At 39.4% G+C, this 14,197-nt stretch overlaps 1 pseudogene; it reads left to right on the forward strand.

Annotated features, from left to right (window-relative positions):
* Positions 1–7,268: 7,268 nt before the first annotated feature.
* On the forward strand, positions 7,269–7,683 carry LOC114506074 (annotated as a pseudogene).
* Positions 7,684–14,197: the final 6,514 nt, after the last annotated feature.

The raw sequence follows: 14,197 nt of genomic DNA on the forward strand, positions 1-14,197 counted from the left end.
CACTGAGTAAATACGGTAACTATAGGAATCAAAATTTGATGATGTTCATGGACTTTGGTTTCTCTCACCCTAAATTCGATTCCAAGAAAAAACAGTAAGCCTAGTACTGAAAGAGCTTAAGACAGGGATTTTGAGCACAATTTATTTTTTGTTAAAAATTTTATGAGGACTTGCTGAATGAACACCAAGAAAAATGTAATTGAGTACTTTCATATCTATTTAATCTACTTAATTACCAAAATACTTTCTTAAGGTAAACAGAAAGGAGGCGATATGTACAAGTGTTCAGAGGAGGAAGCTGAGCACAGAAATTTTAGATGGCTTGACTGAGGTCATGAGGTTATTCAGAGACAAAGTCAATAGCATCATCTGGGTCTCTTTCCACACTGGGGTATGATTGACCCCAAACTTTGTAAGCAGCTCTGAGCTTTTCTAGAGAGTAATGGATGGCCAAGAGAATAAGAAATGGTATCTACTGAGAACCAATAGGTAATACTGGGTGCCTACTATGGGAAGAGGTGTGGGATTCAGGTGTGAACAAAGGGGACAAGATCCTGGCATCACAGAGTCTGGTTTAGACTTTAGCCTAATTTAGGACTCTGTCTTAATTGTTGGCCCATACAATGGTATACTCTTGCAAAGGCTGACACATGTATCCTAAATAGTTAGGAAGTGCTTGGATGTGGGACAGTCACGGAAGCTGATGCCTACCTCTTTCCTGCTTGGCTCTTTGTAATCAGCCAATTTGGAGAGACCTCCCCAGAGGTGATCTCAAACCCTACACTCTAATTGGCTTGACCAACCATATAGGCATTTAAAAAGATCTGTCCCCACGTGAATCGATGCTGTGTTTAAAAAAGGTCGGACCTATAGGATTCCCTTCTCTTAGGTCTAGAGTCAATCAGTGATTGTGCAGGAGATATAATTGATCCCTCAGGATTCTCCGTGCTTTGCAACTCAGTCCTATTTTCCACTGCTTTCCTTTTTAGCCATTTAAGTAGCACCATCACTCAAGAGTAGTCAAGGACAGTAAAGCGAAGGAAGCCACTGGACCCATTTCAGCACAAGCTTTAGCAGTGCCACCACCAAATCCTTTGGGTCATAATGCATAGGCAGACCTGTTAGCTACATGATCTCTTGAAATGATTTTTAATAGAGGAGGATATTAAAGCAGAAACCATATTGTATCCTTCTTGCTTGCCCCAGAACCAATATTTTCTTTCATTAGTAAATAAGTATCTTTAAATAATAACAAAAAAGTGACGAGAATACCTTATCTGAGCAAATTACAGAATTTAGGAATCAGCAATCTGAGATTTAAGCCACCACTTCAAATTTAAAAGACCTTTTCTTATTGACTCTCCTTTATATTAGTTGAAATAGAGCCCTACTCCTACGTCTCAATATATTTTTCTACAAACACATGCATCCTTAAATATATTGAATTATTTACATAAGTGCCTCACTAGATTAAATATGTAAACTTCCTAAATCTAATGTTTTCCTTAAATATATTTCCCCCCACCATGGATATGATTAGAACAAATTATTATGTAGGCACAGAGAATCTTAGAACTAGAATGGATCTCTAGTCTCAATTTCTATTTCCAATAAGTTACCTAAACATTCTAAGATTATTTTTAAGAACTTCTCCCTATGATTTTTTTAACATACCTTTGTCTTTCCTTGGATGTGGAGACAGTAAAGTAAATCAATGTATTGAGCTTAGGGCACCTTTAATTCCTTGTCTTCAGGCTGCTGTCTCATTACTAACTCATGTGATCCTATCAACAAAATAGATTTTTTTCAAAAGCATCTTCAAAAGCTGCAGGGTTCATCTGTGGAAGTCAAGACAGGTGGTATTATCTGAGTTCCTCTAACAACCTAGTTATTAGAACTCAATTCAAAGTGAAAGTCTAGTAAGGGTGGCTCAGGTACCTGAGTTGTTCTTATTTATTGTTCATGGTTTTATTGTTGCTCAGAGCAGGATAATACAGCTCAAGGAGGGGAGATGCTAGTAAAATAAACTCACAAACTGTAGGCTTTCTGTCCAGCAACTCCATATTGCCTGTAGATTCAGGGTGTAAATTATTGTTTAAAAAAAAGAGTAGTGTCAGTATATCAACAAGCAGATTACTGGTATTTTGTTTTGGTTTGGTTTGCCAGCAAAAAGTCTCACCAGCCCCTAGGCTGGGAAATTTGGAAGAAGATGGTTAGAGCACTGGTTTTTAACCTTGGCTAGTGTTAGATTCACTTGGAGAAATATTTAAATCTCCTGTGCCCAGGCTACATCTCAGACCCATTAATCAGAATCACTGTGGGTGGGACCAGGCATTAGTATTTTTTAAAGCCTCCCAAGAGATTCTAAATGTGTAGCCCAATTTGAAAACTGCTGTCATCAAAAACCTACTGATTCTTGGGTCCCATTACAAATATTCAGATGAAAATGATCTAGGGTACAGCCTAGGCACTAAGATTTCTACCAGCTCACCAGGTGGTTTCAATGGGGTAGCCAGGCTGAGAACCACTGGTTTAGAGAAAAGAGAGCAATGCAGTGGCTGTATAAAATGAAAGACATTCCATATGTAGTGAGAACACCTTCTTGTCCATCTTATTCACCACGCTTTCTCCCAGCCAGGAGAAAATATTTATGCATTAGGAATAGTAATTTTGCATAGGGCTTTTCCTTATCGAACTATTGAGAGACATCTTTGTAACATAATTGGGGAGGTGGGTAGATAACTCTGCTATGCACATCTACTGAGGGTTTCTAACAAGAAACTATCTAGCAATGTAGGTTATATCTGAGTTTAGGCTCCTGGGGAAAAGGGAAAGGTTTTACCTGGAGTGGAGGTGTCACACACTTTACAACTTGTCCTGCCCATGTAGGGACTTTGAGTTCCTGTCCCTGGTAGAAACCAGGTACTTCAAATTCACTAGAAGTCACCAGAAGCTGCAGAATTGGAGAGACCTAGGTTGGGGTGGGATCATAATGCTTCTTCAGGCTGGAAGGGAGAGAAGACTTTGAATCTTCAGGAAGGATGAAAAGAGAGGAAAGGGTAAAAGACAGAGAAACTGCCAGAAAAAAAGGGTGTCCATCACAGTTGGACACCTGGGAATAGAGAGGCCAGGTGAGTGATCAACTGAGTGACATATCAAATTGGTTCCAAACTCTGTTACTCACAGGAAAGTCATAAGCAAAGAGCCACAAAGGTGACATTCAGGGAAAGGCTCTCAGGCCCTTTCCCTCTTTGTTCTGCTTGTTTATGCATTCATTGGTAGCTTCTTGTACATGCCTTGACTGGGGATCAACCCCCTACAACCTTGATGTATCAGGAGGCTGCTCTAACCAACTGAACTACCTGGCCAGGGCCCTCCTTCCTCTTTGCACAGAAGCAAAGCCCTGGAGATGTGTTGAGCAAAGGAAAATGTTTGAGCCAGTACTTGGACATCAGAAAGCAGTAGTATTTCACATGGGGGGAGGGGGAAGAAAACCTGACATGATTATATTCATTGTTTCTTTTCAACCTGCATAGCATATGAGTCCAAACACAGAACAAAATTTTGTAATACCCAAAAGACCAGTTTTCAAGCATAAAGTGAGATTCTTGAGTGTAAAAATGCAGTTTCGTGTTCTCTCTGAGATAGCATGTAGGCCAAAGGCGGCCTCTCACACAAGCCCCTTTTTCTCCCTGCCCTGCTAAGCCAGCTGGTGTGGCCGTGGGTCCAGGTGGCGTTCTTGGTGGGCAGGGCCTCCATCTCTGGAACTATGAGATGGTGACGGGGCAAAGAAGACTGAGAGAGGTGGCTGGCATTATGATGAGATGGGAGAGTTGTGCCATTACTCACTTTAAATAATACTCATCCTGGATTTCTTTACTGACTTGGTTTCAAAGTCAGTGGTTAGCTAGCACCATGGCATTAAAGACACTCCAACTGTTCTACCTTCTCACCTGCATTACTCATTAGGCAGCAGGAGTGTCAGGGCTTCCCTTCCCCTTCTGATTAGCTTGTTATCTGCTTTTGAAGCTAAGCCCTCATTAATGAATTCCCAGATGGGAGAATAAGCCTAGCCATTGCCAGCATAATCCGTCCCTCGGGGAATCCTTTGCTTCCCATCAGAAAGGGGCAGACGTTTGGCTGCTGTCCAGCCTGGGACTTTACAATTCCAGTTTGATAAAGCCTTGGAGAGCCCCCCTCTCTCTCTCTGGGAATCTACTTCCTCAATCATGAGCATTTCAGGGCTAATTACGCTGATTTAATGCACCTGGCTTTCTCTTACACTTAAAACCTCAATAGGAGAGAAAATACTCTGACTGATCAGCATTTATTGGAGAGCCAGGGAATCAATGGTGCATAGTCAGTTTCCTGGCATATGCTAGGTCAGAGGGAGCAGTAGTCCCCTTCAGCCCCAGAGAGAGTTTCTACCCTCCTGTGGTAAAGGGTCATAAATCATCTTGAGAGTCTTAGTGCTGAGGCATCTGTGGGTTCTGGCTGTTTTCTGATGGCTTAATGTGTGTGGGTCTTCTTTCTTCAGTTAACAACAATAACAGATTGCAAGCTGGTGTCATCTCTGTGGGAGGCCACAGAGAACAGTGGTTAAGAGAATGGACCCTGAAGCCAGATAGCCCTTGGTTTGAATCCCATCTCCATTGCTGACTGTATAGAATTTAAGACAAAGCAATTACTCTCTCTAAGCTTTAGTTTCTACAGATGTAAAGTGAGGGTACTCTTACCTAGCACGAATAGCAGTAGCTCTCAACTTCAGCCTGTATTAGAGTCCCTTGGGTCTCACTCCAGGGATACTGACATGATTAGTATGGGCTGCATGAGAAGATGAGAAGGCTCAACACCCTCCCACCACTACCACCATCTGGTATTGTCTGGATTGAGTCATGTGGATTTATTGTGAGCTGGATCAAGGCAGTGCATATAAAGCATTGCTGCTTGAAGTGTGGTCTGTGGACCTCCAGCATCAGCATTAACAAAGAACTTCCTTGTTACAAATATGGACTCTCAGGCCTCCTGAATAAGGTGACTGGTGTATTTTAACAAGATTCCCAGGTGATTTGTGTGCATATCCCAGTCTGAGAAGCACTGGCATAAAGCACTTAGCATTAGCCTGGCACAAGGGAGGTGGTGGTGGTATAACTATTGCTAATGTAAATGCAGGGCATGAGTTCATAGTGCATTAAGTGGAGGACCTGCTTGGAATAATAGGCTCTGACTGAAGCCCAACAATTTAGTGGCTCTAGAGCCTTAGCCTTTCTGAGCCTTTTTTCCTAAATTCTGCAAAAGGAAGAATCACAACTGCCAACGCCTCTTCTCACTTGTTCAGCAGCTGTTGAGATAAGTCAATGAAAAGAAATCTACTCATAAACTGTCCAACTCCATCATAATGAGAGAATGAAGAGCTACTAATATAGCAGTCTTGTCACTTTCCCCCTTTCCTAGCCCACCAAAAGAACCCTAAAACCAAAGTGTCACTCACCCACCCTCTCTTAGGGAAGAGTCTTTCATGTTGGAAGAGGACCACATTGATCTAGTATATACAGAAGTGTCAAGAAGAGATAAGAAGGGGAGGTCTAATGGTGTTGAGACTGGGGTGACCCAGAGATGCCTCCAAACAATGAATATGTAAAGAAAGTGAGTAGGAGAAACAACTTTTCTGGAGATGTGGTATATTTAGATCCCTTTCACACAGATTGGATTTTGTTGTTGGTTTTACTAGACTCTGATTTCTGGAATGGAACATTACTCAGAAATTTGACTATAAGAGAACCACAGTTTGATTCATGCAATGACATCTATGATTGTCCACCAGTCAAAGACTACCGGGTACATTCTGTAGTCAAAGATAAAATTAGGTTTACTGAGCTTGGTATAGCAAAAAAGGGCACACACCCAAGGAATCATGGAGGAATCATGGGACACCTTGGTAGGAGGGAGCTGGGAGAGCTTGTGCTTGGAGTTTATAAGAATGGCTTAAGAAAGCAGGGTCAGTTCACGGGTGGGCTGCTTTTCACCTGAGGTCATTATGGACTTTGCTGCTTATCAGAATGTAGATAATTCTTGTCTTGACTAATGGTCATTCCAGGCTCAGTTCATTCATCAAAATAAAATTGTTCCTTGGAGTACAAACGCAATATCATCAGCTTTTTTTTTCTAATTTGTTATGATAGTCCTGATAAATCATGTTTTAGGAGAAGGGTCTTCTCAAGGTGTCCAGGACATCAGTGCAATTTATTTTTATTGCTTTTTCTATGTAACTTCTATCATAGAAGATTTATGATAGGCTCTTTATACCTCCCCATCAGAGTCACTTTGGTAAATTGTATTTTTCTAGAAATGTATTTATTTCATCAAGATTTTCAAAGGCACTTACATAGAGTTATGCAAAGGAGCCTTTTAATGGTTTCTTAAAATTTCCTGTTTTGGTGGTTTTTCCCTTTCACAGTAATGTTATATGTTTGTTTGCTTCAATTTTTTACTAATTATGTTTGCAGTTCATCTGTTTTACTTATTTATTTTTTAAGAAACAGTTTTTCTTATCTACTTTTGCTTTCACCCTTATTAATTTCTTCTTTCTGCTTTTTCTGGCTTATTTTTTGTGTTTTTTTCCTGTGTAAACTTATTACTTGATTTATTTTTTATTTTTATTTATATAGTTATATTGATATATTTTTTCAAGAAATTCTATAGTTTTATTTAGTATTTCTTCTTTGACCCAAGCATTTAACAGTGAGTGAGCTTTTAAAAATCCAAGTACAAAATTGGATAATTGATTTATAGCATATTGATCAGAATGCAGTTCTTTAGAATTTCTTCTCTTTTTTTTGTGGTCTATTGTGCCCATTCTCCTTGAATGTTCCATGTAGCATGGAAAAGGTATGCTTTTTATTATTGAGGTTGAGTTAGATATTTATAAGATCTATTTGTTATGTTGCATAAATCTTCTATATTCTTACTGATTTCTACCCCCCACCCCTGCCAATATTATGTGTTTGGAATTGAGCAAGTTGTGTTAGAGTTTTCTACTATTAGGGTTATTTTTTTCTTTCTCCTTACATTTCTTCTCATTTTTGCTTAATGAAAGTTGTTAAAGTGGCATTTGGTACTTAAGTATTAATAACAATTATATATTTATAGATAGTTTAGCCTTATAAAGTATCTTTTGCTGTCATTTTTTAAAATGATTTTGGGCCTTTTGAGCTGGGGCCATGGAGCTGAAAGTCAGGGCCTGCACTCCTGGTGGCAGAACAGCCACCATGGCCGAGTGCCTGGTGCAGACCATTGTGATGGGGCACAGGTTGTGGACAGGGCCTTCACCAGCCTCTGTGGCAAGAGTCTGCAGCCAACTGGACACCATTCTGCAGCTGCATCTAACCTCTCTGGCCTGAGCCTCCATGAGACACAGCAGATATGCAACGTCTCCAAACAACCCCAAGAAATCCAGAAGCTTCCCCTGCCTCCGCAACCCAGAGACTGCACACCTCTCACTGTCTCCCCTCCTCTGCAGAACTACAAACACCTATTTAAAGTGAATGATAAATCTGTAGGCGGCTCTTACTACCTGCAGTAAAATGTGGTCAGAGCGAAGAAGGCCTTGAGGAGGAGCTCAGAACCCTGGCCTCGGAGGACAGAGAGAGAGAGCAGAGGCCCTCGAACATGACCACTTGGTAGAGCTCAGTATTCAGTGTCTTTTCCACAACAAAAAATACTTTTGGGACTTAATTCTTCCTTGTCAGATATCAAGACTAAGACCTCTGCCTTCCTTTAATTTGCATATGCTTGATATCTCTTTGTCCACCCTTTTATTTTTACCCACTTGAATCTTTTTGGTTTGTCTTATACACAACATATTGTTAATTTACTTAATTATTCAATCTGAAAATATCTTTGATTACATTTGTCAACATGATTACTATATTTGAACTCATCTTATATATTGTTTTAGTATATATGTTTAAGTATTTGTGTCTTCCTGGCTGGCATAGCTCAGTGGATTGAGTGTGGACCTGAGAACCAAAGGGTTGCCAGTTCAATTCCAAGTCAGGGAAGATGCTTGGGTTGCAGGCCAGGTCCCCAGTGGGGGATATGCAAGAGGCAACCACACATTGAATTTCTCTCCCTCTCTTTCTCCTTCCCTTCCCCTCTCTCTAAAATTCAATAAGTAAATTCTTTTTAAAAATATTTGTATCTTTGTATATAGTCTCTATATGTTTTATTTTATCTGCTTTCTCTTTGGGATAGTATAAATTTGCAATTTGGAAAGGTTTGCATTATTGTTCTAATGTTTATTTTTATATTATTATCTTCATGCAATACTATTAACCCCCTCTCTTTTGACTATTGTCTATTGTTTTTCTACTATAAGCAATACTGAGGTTATTTAATAATATCATTTTCCCCATCCCTTTTCTCTCTTCCAGTATTTGATTTCAGGTACTTTTTTTTTACTTACAGTTAATACCTATAAGGCAATTAGTATTTTTATTTTATAGTCACTATGTATATATTGCCCTTACACCCCTTATTTTTTTATAGTTGAACTGTATTTACACTATTGGGGGATCTAGCCATTACTACTCTATCTCCCCATAACCATCAAAATTTAGTCTTAGTTCCACAGGTGAATGAATATATGTTTAATGTTCATCACGAATCCTTATGTCTGTGACTCCTTTAATCATTTTGGTTGTATAAGCCCATTCTATAGTAGATTCATCAAAAAGGGCTGAAAGAAAATATAATTTCTGAGTTCTTACATGTTTGTAAGTTTGTTTGTGGCCTTTGGAACTTAAAGGTAAGTTTAACTGAATGCAAAATTTGGGCTCATGTTTTCTTTCCTTGACTATCTTAGCTATATTGTTTCATTGTTTTCAGGCAAAAAGAATTGCATCAAAAATCTAATGTCAATATTATTGTCTTTCTTTCTTTATAAGTGACTTGATCTTTTTGTCTGGATGCACAGCATTTTTTGTTTTTGTTCTTATTTTTTTTAGTTTTGGCTATTCTAGGTTGATTTTTCTATGTTCATGATGTGTGCACTCAATATGTAGTTTCATAAAAATTTTCTTGAGTTATAGTTTTAGTATTTGTCTAACCCATTATATTGGATTTCTACATTGGAGCTTCCTGTTGTACATATATTGAATTATTTTTGCTTGTCTTTGATAGTTATTACTTTCTTATGAATCCTTTTTATCTCCTCTTGTATTTATTTATTTTAAAGATTTCCCTCCTTTGCAAATTTTGTCTTAAACCATTATCTGTGGTAATTTTTTACTCTTGAGTTCCTTCTAGTTTAGTCTTTAAGCTTCAAAAATAATTTTTTCTATTTCTAATTTGTACTGTGTTTTGTCCCTTTCTTTTCAAAACTTTTGTCATTTATTTTCTGAGTTTTTCTAACTTTAATTCATGCTTTTATTCCTTTTATCATTTCACTAATTTCTTTTAGATTGTTTTAAAATATAAAGTTACAGTCATTATCTCCTTTTGAGCATACATTTCTTACACATCTTTGTTGTTTATAAAAGGGTTATTCTGCTCCACATTCTCTTCTTTCTTTATAGTAATTTTGCACAGGAGTCTAACTCAGATCTTTTCTGTGGTTCATTTTCAAGAGTGCTTAGTCTGTCTCTTAAGAGGAAAAGATAGGTCAGGATAGCTTTTATCACTTCAAAACACTAAAGCTTACTTTTCTGTTGTCTTTGGGAAATGGTCATAAATGTGCTCTCACTCTAAGAGAGATGTGGCTGCCTCTCCCCTCCCCGACTTTTGTCTAGTCCTTCTCTTTCTTTTGTTCTTATCGCTCCTGTCCTGCTCAATTTGAATTCTCTTCCCAGGGTTTCTCCTCAGCACAGACTTTCCCTGACACAGAGTCCAAAGAAAGCATCTGATCCTAAGGACCAGTGTTGCACAAAAGTGAAAATTGGAGCCAAGATAGTGGAAAACTGGGTGACACAGGCATCAGCTGGAAAGAGCCCTACAGGACATCTGGAAAAAGAGGAGGAAAGACCCACATCCCATGTCTCAGGCCAGGAAGGGGAGGTCAGAGGCCCAGGGCAGACAGGACAGAATATCACTACATGTTTTGGGCAACTGGGATCATTTGGTGGACCTAGTCCCTGCCTCCTCCTTCCTCAGAATACAATTCTCCCTCTTTCCCTCCAGAGCCCCACTCTATACCCATTCAGATGTAATTCTGCTCATAGAAGAAAAGGTGAATGAAGAAGCTTTTCTGAACACAGGACATGCCACCAATGTAAATGCCCTTGAAGACAGTGGTGTGTGTTTTACTTATTTAAATGTGTACTGAAATCATACAGTACACATCCCTAGGTGCTAGAGATTCAACCTTTGATAAGTTGATTTGGCTAGAAGGAAAGAAAATGCTTTTGCAGTTTTTGAAGCATTTTTTTTATTTTTAAAGTTTTTTAAAGATTTTATTTATTTATTTTTAGAGAGAGAGGAATGGAAAGGGAAAGAGAGGGAGAGAAACATCAATGCGTGGTTGCCTCTCATGCTCCCCCTACTGGGAACCTGGCCCACAACCCAGGCATATGCCCTGACTGGGAATCAAACTGGTGACCCTTTGGTTCACAGGCCTGCACTCAATCCACTGAGCTACACCAGCCAGGGCTCAATTATTTTTTTAGAATGCTAATAAAAACATCTATTTAATGAAAAACTAATATATGATGGGCATATATATACCTCATCTCTTTTAATAATCCCCCTCAACATAACTAGACAATATTATTCATATTTTGTCATTCATAACTGGTTCAGAGAAGTTAATTGACCAATCCAAGATCATAATAGGTAGCAGAGCTTGAATTTCAAACCCAGATCTGATTCTAGAATCTCTCCTTCTGCCATTACACCAGTTTGCTTCTCTGATGGTCAAGACCAATAATATTAGATAATAACCACGTGATCTTTACCTTATTAGCATTCTTAGTTAACCACCTGGACTAACTAGGCCAAAACTAATAAGTTATAAAACCCTCAAAATGGGATTGGGGGGATGGTAGGTGTTTTTGAAAGTTGTTTTGCCAAAGCCCACATTAAGTGACCAGCCTGAAGTTAGCATTCCATTGCTTCCCATCTCCCCAGCCTTGAACTGAGAACAGCTAAAAGCCTTCCTCCCCTTCATTATTCAAGGCAGGGAGCAGCCACCGTGGAGAGCTGTGTTCTAATGCTCATTTTCTGCTGCTATAATAGTCTTGAAAAGAATAAAATAAAGCTATGCCCACCCACACAGGAAAAACCCACAGTTGAGTGGAAAGAATCTGACTGATTTCTTACTATCAGATTTTTTCACAATCTTGCTGCTTTTGTCATCTTACTGCCACTTCATTTGACAGTGAAAATGACCCCCAAATAAAAAATATTGAAGATTGATGCCATGGGGAGAAAATTACCCCAATTCCATATAAGCAGAGGAGGATTAACACCAGGTACAGGCACCAAATTGAAAAGTCCAGCAGGCTGCTGTTAGAAGGCTAACAGTACTTTCAATATAAGAAGTCATGTCAGAGGCTGTTCTAAAACAAGTTTAGTGATGGTGAGAAATAGCTCTGACAGCCCAGGCACTGAGGGGCTTGATGCCCAGGAGAAAGGAGTTATTAATAATAATAATATTTTAAAATATTAGAGGCTTCCCAGGTGATGCAGTCTGGATGTCCTGATACTTATTCAGAATACTGAACCCCTCAAAGCCAAAGAAATTGTAGTGTATTAATCTGACCATTCACTCTAGGCTCTGATTATATATAATATGGCTGTACTTTCTGATTCTTTTGTTTCTCCCAGCATCTAGGCACCATTCCAATGTCCTTTGTTTGTGTGCTTTTACCTGCAAAGTACCACTTCTTTTGGGACAGGAAGTCTTGGTTAAGGAAGGTACATCTACCTACCCACTGTCCAAGATGAAGTAAAATGGTTTCACATTATTGGGATGCTTGGCAAAAAAAAAATGCACACGATGGAACAATCTTATGGTAACAAATTAGACCTCTCCTGAATGTAACATCCATACTACCTACATATACAATACATGCATTACTTAGCTATTTACCAGCATCTTTATTTTTTATAATTTATAACAACAAAAGCCATTAGCTATCATATACATAATATGTAACAGGCAATTTTTAAGCACTTACATTTTGTTTTATCAATGAATATAGTTCTAATACATGTTTAAAGGCAATATGACACCCCTGGAAAGAATGTATTACCATTTATTGAATAAATCACCTATTAATGTTCATGCATGATATTTCAAACATTTTTCCACTGAAAAAGTTACAGTATATAACCAGTAAAAACATCCCAGTAGTGGAGTTTCTAGTGTGAAAATCATTTGTACTTTGAATTTTAACTATATTGGTTTACCCTGTTCACTGAGGGGATGGCAGAGTACTCTTGCCCCATCAGGTCAGAGGTTCCTGTGACCTTCTGTAGACATGACTGCCAGAGTCCCATCACATCATGTAAAAGTACAATGAGTGGACACACAGACAGAGGAAAAGGTGGTACCTTCCAGCTCCGGTGACTCCCAAGACCACCCCAGCCAGAACCCTACACAGAAGAACCTCATTACCACACCTGCCTCTCCTCATGCACAGCCCAAATTCAGTAAGGTGTTACTCTGCAGAATATGGAACTCAGCAGAAGATGAGATACAATAAGTCATAACTCAATTCAGTGGTGATGATGGATCCTAAAAAATAACACTGTGAAGGGATATATATATATATATATATATGTATATATATATATATATATCCCTCTCTCTCTCTCTCTCTCTCTCTCTCTCTCTATATATATATATATATATATATATATATATATATATATATATAGACCACAGATTCCACTCTGAAAAATTTGGCGATGTCCAGAGCTTCCAAGATGCATCTTTTGGACAATGCATTCAGTTTTCCGCAGGACTTCAGAAAACAAAAGCTTTAACAAGGTTGACTAGTCAGACACTCTACCTAGTGCAGAAACACATGTCTGGTTCTGAAAAACACACAGCAGGCACGAGGGCCTGGATAAGCAGTTCATTCTAGCCAGGGAATGGAATGCAGAACAAGCTGGCAGGAGAAGAGGGGGATCACCCTTCAGTGATGGCTGTTAAAAGAAGCCTCTGATCACACAAAACCACAGAGAAGAACAGCCCACCCCAAGAAGGACTGCTCAGCAGCTATGTACTCCCCAAGAAGGCTGAGGGATCCACAGAAGCATGACTGTGTTAAGAGTTTGGCTGCCCCAGAGAGAAATTCTAACATCTACCTCCTCATCTAAAAGATGAAGATGTTTAACCCACTCACCTCCAACATGCCTCAAGCTGCTTGACAAAGTAGACCTACTTCCCATGGAGTTATGCAGAACTAGAAGCTAGTGAGCCCCATGGAGATTGACCCTAAATCCTAGGCACCCTTATACCCTGAACACCAGTCATTGCAATCAAATTCTAACACATTGTGGACCAGATGTTTGGGTGATGTTCCTGTTATCCCTTACTATATTTAAAATTAAAAACTTAGTGATTTAAAACAGCAACTGTCATTTTGCTCATGCATCTGCAATTTGGACAGGGCTTGGCAGGTACAGTTTATCTCTTCTTAATGGGATATCAGCAAGGAGACCAGAGCAGAGTATCCGCTTTCAAAACGGCTCACACAATAGGCTGACAAGACAGCACCAGCTGCCAGCTGGGAGTTCAGCCAGAGTTGGCATCCTGGGGCTTCAGTTCCTTTCCATGTAGGCTTCTCTACAGGTCTTGTTGAGCTTCTTCACATGGCCTCTGGGTCTCAGAATGAATGTCCCAAGAAGCTACAAGCTCTCCTATTACCTCAGCTCAGGAGTTCCAGAATGCAAATTCACAGCATTCTTTAGGACAAAGCAACCACTAAGTCCAGCTCAGAATCAAGGTGATGGGTTTTGGCAGCTGCCTCACAATGTGGGGAGTATGAGAATTCACTGCCATCTCCAACCTACCACTGATGGGACCTACACCTGGCTGTGCAGTCTTCCTAGAGGAAGCCTCCTGTGTGTTTAAGCTCTTTGTCATTGTGCTTCATCAGTAGGAAACTATGCTCACTCAGGAGAGAACACTGGTGATGATATGAACGTAGACAGGCTTTGAAATCCATGTTCACCAGTTTATCATTTGAGCCGT

Source organism: Phyllostomus discolor, chromosome 9 (assembly GCF_004126475.2).
Source record: "Phyllostomus discolor isolate MPI-MPIP mPhyDis1 chromosome 9, mPhyDis1.pri.v3, whole genome shotgun sequence".
Classification (NCBI taxonomy): Eukaryota; Metazoa; Chordata; class Mammalia; order Chiroptera; family Phyllostomidae; genus Phyllostomus; species Phyllostomus discolor.